General features: G+C 37.3%; 1 long non-coding RNA gene across 1 annotated transcript; it reads right to left on the bottom strand.

Moving 5' to 3' along the window:
• Positions 1–760: 760 nt before the first annotated feature.
• LOC104915359 lies at positions 761–7690 on the bottom strand. Its single transcript, XR_002110144.2, has 3 exons — positions 7579–7690; positions 2525–2583; positions 761–929 (listed from the first exon to the last, which is right to left on the bottom strand). It is a non-coding gene; the product is annotated as an uncharacterized LOC104915359 (long non-coding RNA).
• Positions 7691–8162: the final 472 nt, after the last annotated feature.

Raw genomic sequence — 8162 nt, 5'->3', positions numbered from 1 at the left:
TTTGTAGCTGAGAATTTGCTCTATCAACTAGTGTCATCATGCTCATTGTATCTGTTGTAGTTTCTATGGAAATAAACAGGAGGCATTAGTTTCAGAGCAACTTATGTATAAGCAGCCCAAGACAATTCTTATTCACTCAGAGCAGCTCAGGCAAGCCAAAAGGTGGGACACCCATGCATTAATGTATATGGTATGCTCTCCTTTGTCTGTCTCATATGACAAACGTATCTGAAGAATCTCTTCTTATTATTCTTAACATCCCTTGTCATAATCAGTTTTATTTGCACCCTGGCTTTCCTGATCCCACCTATGCACACTTGAACAACATCCCTGTTGTTCAACATTCTTCACAAGCCACCTACCCCAGCTTCCACTGCTAAGACATCTCCGTATCCCTGTTTGGTCAGTAGTTCCTTGTTGAGCCATGCCAGTTTCCTGCCTCCTCTGAGCAATCTGTGCCAGTGCCTTGTCACCGGCACAGCACAGAATTGCTTCTTGGCATTCAGAGGGAATCTCTTCTGCCCCAGGCTGTGATCATTTCCTCTTGTCCTGTGGTTACCACAGAAAACAGCCTGGCTCAATCCTTTCTGCACCCTTCCTTTGGGTATTAATACACAGTGGTACCTGTTAGAGCTGAACACACTTTCCTGTCCTGCCTTCTTGTATCAATCTCCCTTTGTGCCACAAGAACTGCGATTATCACGTCATCCTATAAAAACTTACTACAACGAAGAATATAATTAAAAACAACTGTTACTCACCTATCAATGAATTGGTCAATTATGACAAGATCCCCAGGTTGTATTTCTTCTCGTAATGAACCACAGGCAGTAGTCACTAGAATATGTGAGCAGTTCTCTTCTTTTAATGCCCAAATATTGGCACGGTAATTTACATTTGATGGCATAATTGTATGATGCCTTCCATGTCTGCAAAGAAACATGTTACCAGAGAGTAAAATAAATCAGTATGAAATTGTTTCCCTTCTCTCAAATAAACAGAATTCTAGGAAAAGTAATTTCTCTGAATAACAATAGAGATGGCATTGATCATATTAGCAACTTGCTCTATAGCTTGTTTTCACTATTGTATCAAAGTTGTTTCAATATCTGGTTCACAAAGTAGTGTTGCAGATTTTTTTTGTTTTTTTTTTTAAGCTGAAATTCATTTAAAATTCTTTAAACTACAATCCAAATACAATTCAGCAGCTTCGAGAGTTTTAAAGGCATTTTCACTCAATTCTGTAAACCATTTTCACAGATTCTGAATATCTACACATAGCAATACTAAATATTCCATTTACCAGAACAGATCTCTAAGATTTGTATGCAACTCTATAGATTTTCTGCTCATAAACAGTGTTTGTATTCTCCCACCCAGAAAAGTGGCACATTACAGGTAATTGAAAGGAGAAATCACATAGTTTTAAGGTTACCGTCCCGAAGGAAACAGTAAGATCATCAGATTTACCAACTTGCTCTTAAAATGATCTGATAACTTTCATTAATTAAAAGAATGACTTTGCACTGTTGCAGATTTTTTTTTTTTTCTTACCAGTACAGAAAATAATTAGAAGCAGAAGCTTTCATTTTATCTCTGCCATAACTGCAGGGGTACATTACATCCATAATTATAAAGATATTCCCAACCATGTAAGAGGAAAGAAGGAACTTAATTTTGTGATTAGCTCCTTCACAGAGAGTAAAAGGTTTTAAAACTTGATCAGTTGGGAACTGGGAGCTACACACGGCATCACCAAGTTCTGTCAGGCAGTCATGAGCATTTCTGATAAGCTATGAAGTGTGTAGACTTACTGAGTAATATTGCAGATGTTCTAATAATTCTCTTCTTTATTATATATGTTATTTTTTAATTTTTTAATTTTTTTTCAAATCTGACATTCACAAGTTACCTTTTTTTCCCCCTCCAAAACACAAAACAAAGGTGCAACTATCTTAGTCTCATCACCTCTACTTGCCTGAGACTGTTGAGGAACCTTGCTATCAGCATCTGGCTCAACCTATGTTGTCCCAATGCTGTATCAGTGTTCTTACATATAATCTAGAGCACATTAGTCCCATATATACACTTCCAAGTAGGCCACTGTGAAATTTCTGAGCATTCACTGGATGCTTCCAGCATCTTCTGAATAAGGTGACCCATGGAGCACAACCTTCTAAGCAATAAAATTAGCAGCCAGAGGACTCAATAATCAAACAGTGATTTGAAAGATTTTACAAAGGTACCAAATATACAGTTCATCAGGAAACAGACAATTTTCCTTTTTCACAGATCTGCAAACACAGAGGGCAAACAGATTACTGAGATTTTTCTTCCAAAGTCTAGATAGCATTGTTAATGTTCTTAGCCCCTACATCACTAAACCTGTCCAGGAAAAATCCAGACTTCTGACTGGCTTTTTGAGCAACAACATAGGGCACGAACAAGTCAGAATAAAAATTTATCCCCCTAATATAGAAGGAAAACACTTCAAGACATAATATTCCTTAAAATGCTAATTTACCTTGCCAACAGCACACAGTCCACATTTTTTATCTTTCCCAATATCAAAGCATCTGATGGCTACAAAACAAGCAAAAAAGAATTAGTTACTGTCTGCCAACCACATCAAAAATCTTTACTGCTGCTAAAAAATAAGCAGGATGGTTATGAAAGGAAATACTAGTTACAGAAAGGAAATACCTCTTCAGTCTTACATTGCCTTCAGTTCACAATAAGTCTGTGATTTGATGCGGCAGATTTATTAATAAGAGTTTAGAATCAGAAGATCACACTTGGCATCCAAAGGATCACCACAGTTTTTCTGTGCTCATACTAACAACAATTGCAACCCTTACTTTGGGGTTTTAAACAGTACTTTGAAACACTGATACTTTCAAATAGTTTGACACAGTATTTCAAACAGAACAGAATGAACATAGGAAAGAATAATGAATAAATAGCCTTTACATCAGTTACTAAATTTCACACTCTCCCATAAAACTATATTTCTTTTTTGCTAAAAAGTCTTTCCCCCCAGAAACCCCCCTTCCAACAGGAATCCCTTTTAATCTGTCCCTTCCCTTGCCATTTCCCATTGTCCCCTTTCAGTCATCAACTCCTAGATCATTCTCATGTTCCAGACTCTTCTAACCTACCCTTCTGCTGCCCGTGCTTCTCATAAAATCCCTCTTCCCTGTCTTTTGAAAGTGAGCTTCAATCTGACAAAACTACCCAAAGAAGCAGGGTTGCACTTGCTCAGCCTAGTATGTACTCTCCTCTCACAGCTGTTGGCCAACACACATTCCTCCTCACTAGCCAGGAAGCTTAAGCATTTTTTTTGTAGATGCCTGGTTGGAAGATGTGCCCTGCATCAGGTGATCTCAAGCCAGCAACTGCTAAATAAACAGTTCTGTGGGCTGCATTCTCCTTCTGGGCTATACACTTCAGGGATCTGAAATGCACAATTCTTCTAGCTTCTCATCTTCACAACTTTTTGTTAAAAATATGTAAGGACTCGGTTTGGTTAGATGCTTCTGAACACTTGTGCAGTTGTATGTACTGCTTCTCCCACTCAATTCAGAACTTCATCCATTTTACTTTCCTTATTTCAGTTTATAAGAAACTGTAAAGCTGCTGGAGGCCACTCTTCTTCATGGGATTTAAAGCAGAAATAGTTTTAACAACACTGTCATTTATATTCTGAAATCAAGCTTGCAAGTGATTCAAGAATTCACACATTCACATTTAGAAATGTCTACTGTCTACTACTTGATATATTTTTTATACTTTAGTGCAAGCTATAAGATTTCATTTCTCATTTATCGTTGTTAATTCTATTAAACAAAATATGCAGAGATTTAGAATTTAAAAAAATGTAAGTCCTGTATAATTGCATTTTAGAAACTTTTACTTCTAATAACAGTATCACCTTCTGTTTGCTATTACACAAGTCTGTTTGGCCATTCTTAATGTGGAATGTCTTCAAAGCACTTAGTGAATCACTAAAGTTTAAATTCTGACAAATACAGACTAACCATCTTTTTTTAATGTAGAGAATGTTTCAGAGAAGCTGTTTTCAGGATTGAAGTGTATTCTGTGTCCATTTTAAGTTTCCATTTTAGGAAGCCTCCATTTAATATTAAGCTGCTGATATTTAAATGTTTAACCTTACTTTATGCATACTCTTGTGCACCAGACAGGATTATAATTTTCACATGGGGAGAAGGGCTTACTGCCTACTTGCTAAGGCAGTTTGCTACTCCAGTGTTCCATAACCATGATGGATCATAATTATTTGTGCTTGGAATTTTGTTTTTTTTTGGGATTGTTTTGTTGAGGAAGCCCATAAGAAAGATTTGCCGTGTGAGTCATAAGCAAGCAAGCTAAGTCATGGCAGAATACAGAAAACAGTTCGGAACAAAGAACACAATGCTAAATTATGAGCAGAGATTATGAAAGCAGTTTGGAAATACTGCATTTGGGGGTCAATAAAATAAAGGAAATAAGGATAAACCAGCATAAGTAAAGTTACAAGGATATGAATGATACAGAAATACCAAACTGTGTTAACTTCTCAGCAGAGCTAATGTGTTCTTCAGTTCTGCTCATTTTCCCTTGCCAGCTCTTTGCAGCACTGTACCTCTATGCCACTACCGAAGAGCTCTGAAGTGCTGGTAGAAAGAAAAAAAAGTTCCAAAGGAATGATCTCAATTCAAGCTCTACCACAACCACGTCCCACCCGTGCCCCATCCCTGCCCCCAGAGTGTCCTGGCCCGGGGCACGGCGAGGCTGCAGTGCCCTCCTGTCAAGTAGCATGGCACTGTGCTTCATTTGTGAGCAAATCCTGTCTGTTTTCAAAGATTTCAAATAACAGAATTCAAATACGTGTGTGAAGTATTAATTAACTACTTCCTCCTTCCATAAAATCCGAGTCATGAGTCTATTACTCGGTGTCGCAAAACGGAAAAGGAAGGAAGGAACCCTGTGCGGTTAACCCTAAGTTATGACAGTAACAAACAGTTTAAACAAATCTCCTCTTCACAACGTAAATATGTCTGTGGTGCTTACAGAATTCATTCGTTCCAGTGGCTTAAGCTGGGAAGCAAGATGGAACAGAAAACAACAGCAAAATCATAACGGGAAGAAGCACCTAACGACTCCCCAAGCCTGCAATCATAGTTTTATGAAACAAATGACTCATGTACTTCTGGGCAGGCAAGAGACGAGTGTCAGTGTTATCTGGTTTCCCGCTGCCAGCACACAGAGCACATGTGCAGAATTAAAAAGAACCTGCTTTGTTTGCCAGAGAAACCCATAAGGAAAAGAGGAGAGGAATACAATAGAATATTCTAGAGCGGGATGAGAGCTATCATCCAGAAAGCAGAGCCTTAATTGAGAGTATATTCTGAAGAAAGTTTTATTACTAGCTTCCAAATACACTGCTGAAGATAAATGCTGTCGCAAGCCATTTTTCTGTTTTCCAAGAGAGCAGTACTGTCCATACGAAGAGATGAAATGCCAAAAGGTTTTGGGGTATTTACACTAAATACTGAATTTTCATCCCAATGTTTTATGCAATGGGAATGACGGAAGCAGAAAAAATGAGAAGGCAGAAATATATATACATATACATATACATATATATATATACACATATACACAATTTCACCTGTATATTTAATAAAACTAATTTACTACATTTCCACCATTTTTACTAACATTACTTGAAAGATCGAGGAAGACCAACACTGATACAGAGAAACTGCAAAAGCTTTTGTATTACTTTCCTTTTTCAGGAACACCTCCACATTTCTGAAAGAGAAAAAAAAATCTCCACTTGGTTTTCAAATGATTCTTAGAATTCAAGATGATCAAAGCAGATGACAGTTCAAGGAATTTATTTAAGCAAAATGCATGCTATTACTGTGTTTCTAAAGGTAAAGAAGTAGCATTAAAAAAATAAAAAAAAACCTTGTATTTCGCCATTCTCAAATGTCAAAGGTGTCGAGGAACATCACCTACACTGAGGTTTTCAGCAACAAGCCTTTTTCTAAAGTTCTTCCCAAGACACATAACAATTAAACAACAACATGTAAGGAGAGTGGAACTCTTCACATTTTTACAGTGTAGAAAGAAATGAACATACACGTTTAACTATGCTCTCCATTTTCCCTTTGGCATTTAGACTTTCATTTTGCTACTTCCTAGTTTTACTTAAACTACATAGACTCCATGTCTATTCTCATCAGTTAAAAGACCACAAAGACATGAAGTGTTTATTAATTTAGGTCCTTTACTTATTAAATTTTCAGGCAGACTCCCTCTCCTTAGTTTTCAAGGCTCTATGAAAAAGCATCTTTATGGCAGAAAAAAATAAACAAAACAGTTTGGTTTTGTATCAATAGCAATCATGAGGAAGAAGATGATGCATCTTTAGGAAAAAAACCCCACACTTCTAAGCCTTTCCACGTATACCTAAAAAAAAAAAAGCTCTTATTTTCAGTTTTGCACTGTGCAATGACAGCTGTTTATTTCTGTTGCTCTAAAATGAGAGCAACAAGCTGTGTAGTTCCTCCTTCCTCAATGCTAAAACAGGCAAATATTAATTCACCTAATGATACCAATTACATTAGTCAAGTTCGTTTCTGCTCTGTCTTAACTGAACCAACTCAACCCATTCACTGCACCATAAGCTGCTGTACCTTGTGACCCAACCCCTGCACACCTTAACATCCACCAGCTCCATGAGGATGAAAAGTGCATTCATTCAAACATTAAAGCTAATGTTCTACAGAGGAGACTCTGAGGGCAATTCTAAAGCACTCAGGCTGTTCTGGTCTTACAGCTCTACTGAAAATCTCAGATCCAGTTCTTTCTATAAGCTTCCAGAGTCAACTGGAACTTCTCTCTTCCCCTTTCCCTGCCCATACTCTCCTGTCCTTTGTCTTGTCTGTTCCTACGTGTCTTTCACAATACACTAGGCACTGTGTACAAAGCAACATCCTCAGCCTCCACTCCCTTTTGCAGAAGAAAAGGGCTGAAGCAATATGAAGGAGAGCGGATGGTGAATACCTTGACACGCGAGCAGTTTCTAAGCATCGTTTTCAAATCTGTTTCAAATGATGCAGCTGTAAGCAAGATTGCAAGGACAACGCTATATAAAGTGTATAAAAGTATAATTAAGGTTTTACAGGGAAAATGGGGGCTCATATACCTCAAAGAATATTTTTCTCCAAAGCAGAAAGGTTCCTGGAACTCTCGGACATACAGTGCAGGCCACACAATAGCACAAATATGAAAGAGGCTTCTCACTCTTGACTGCAAATTCAGGACTGAGTTTGTAAATGAATCCAATATACAAAGGAGAAGAGGTGTATTCTCCTCTGCACACCATCATCTTTTTAAGACTTTGTGAACAGCACATGGTCATAAAAAGGAAACAGTCTTGTGACAGTATCCATTTAACACAGACATGCATCCATCTAACACACAGCCCTGGACTAACAATTCTTCAAGCACATAAACATCTTTAAAAATGGGGAGGAGTCTTGTAGTAATAAAACATGTTATACAGACCTTGCCATAGGGAGTATCAACATATTTTTCCGTTCTTTCTTCTAAGATATCTGGATCGTCCAGGCCAGTTCCACCAATAATTCCAATCTTAAAAAGAAAAGTATATTATCAGCCTTCTTGAAATTACACTCCATTTAACAATGTATCTCAAGAACTACCTGGACAGCCCCAGGTCATATTTTCTGCTTGAGACGGGGCTAGACTATGCAGTTTCCCAAAAATAAATTTGCAACGACAGTACTAAAAAAAAAAATTATTTAACTTGACAATTTCACACAATATGATTCTTTTCTTTAAAGATATTGAATTTAAAAAGCTATTGGAAAAAAATCTAAAAACATTAGCCAATTCATCATTTTTTTTTTTCCTAACAGAAAAATGAGAGTTTTTTTGGGGGAATGCCTCTCTTGTCAGATATACCTGTATAAAGCATCATACAATAAAGACCCCTTTATTTGTTTCCAGAGGGAGGAGCAGTCCTGTGTGTGACTGCAATACCAAATACCAAATAGTATTATGTACTGTTATACAAACTTTTTTTTTTTCCCCTGAGAAATTAGAAGTCTTTTGAGTTGACTAGCAAA

The sequence above is a fragment of the Meleagris gallopavo genome, chromosome Z, assembly GCF_000146605.3.
Source record: "Meleagris gallopavo isolate NT-WF06-2002-E0010 breed Aviagen turkey brand Nicholas breeding stock chromosome Z, Turkey_5.1, whole genome shotgun sequence".
NCBI classification, from domain to species: domain Eukaryota; kingdom Metazoa; phylum Chordata; class Aves; order Galliformes; family Phasianidae; genus Meleagris; species Meleagris gallopavo.
Note: the sequence above shows the minus strand (reverse complement) of the source record. Positions and strands in the feature narration are given on the sequence as shown.